General features: G+C 38.9%; 1 non-coding gene across 1 annotated transcript; it reads left to right on the top strand.

The window, feature by feature from the left end:
* The first annotated feature begins 399 nt into the window (after window positions 1-399).
* On the top strand, window positions 400-506 carry LOC139878972 (small nucleolar RNA R71). Its single transcript, XR_011769830.1, has one exon. It is a non-coding gene; the product is annotated as a small nucleolar RNA R71 (small nucleolar RNA).
* Window positions 507-1,045: the final 539 nt, after the last annotated feature.

Below are 1,045 nucleotides of genomic sequence, written 5' to 3'. Positions count from 1 at the left end.
TTTTCCGGCCTTTGGTTCATGTAGGAAACATTCTCACGTTGTTCCATCGTTTGCTCAATGTGACAATCTTTCGTTAAGTGTGGTCCACCGCATTGCTCACAACTGATTCGTATTGCATGAATATCTTTAGTCATCTTTTCCATTCGTCTTTCGAAAGCATCTATTTTTGCGGAAACGGAATCAAAGTCATGGCTAGAATCGGCTCTAGCCGCTTTAGATGATCTAACGATGTCTTTTTCTGGATGCCACTCATGTGAGTGGGAAGCAATGTTATCAATAATTTTTTAAGCTTCAGTTGCGGTTTTCTTCATAATGGAACCTCCAGCTGCTATATCGATGTCTTTTCATATAGAAACGTCGGCACCTTGGTAGAATATTTGTACTATTTGATAAGTTTCTAAACCGTGCTGAGGACATCCTCTCAACAACTTTCCGAATCTTGTCCATGCCTCATATAATGTTTCATTTGGCTTTTGCGCGAACATAACAATTTCTCTTTGAAGTCTTACGGCTTTAGATGCCGGAAAGAATCTTTTAAGAAATTTCTCAACTAAAACATCCCATGTGTCAATCGCCCCTTCAGGTAACGATTCTAACCAATCTTTGGCTTCTCCCTTTAAAGTCCAGGGAAATAACATGAGATAGATCTGTTCATCCTCAACTTCTCTGATTTTAAATAGAGTACAGATCCTATTAAAGGTTCGAAGATGTTCGTTTGGATCTTCTTTTGGCGTACCACTATATTGGCATTGATTAGTTACCATGTGTAGGATTTGTCCTTTGATTTCATAATCTGGCGCATTAATGTCTGGCTTAATAATGGCGTGACCTTGGCCCTTGCGTGTGGATCTCATTCGGTCTTCCATACTTAGAGGTTCTGTTACTTCCATAATTAAATTTATTGAATCTGAATCACTAAAGGATTATGATTTAATGGTTTCTTCCTCGACAATCTCTGGATGTGTAATTTGTGGTTCCGGAGGAATGATTAGTGGTTCAGGATATCTGAATTGTCCTTGAATATCCTCCAGGTTCTCAATTGTGA

Source organism: Rutidosis leptorrhynchoides, chromosome 11, assembly GCF_046630445.1.
Source record: "Rutidosis leptorrhynchoides isolate AG116_Rl617_1_P2 chromosome 11, CSIRO_AGI_Rlap_v1, whole genome shotgun sequence".
Lineage (NCBI taxonomy): Eukaryota > Viridiplantae > Streptophyta > Magnoliopsida > Asterales > Asteraceae > Rutidosis > Rutidosis leptorrhynchoides.
This window is presented reverse-complemented; position numbering and strand designations above follow the sequence as displayed.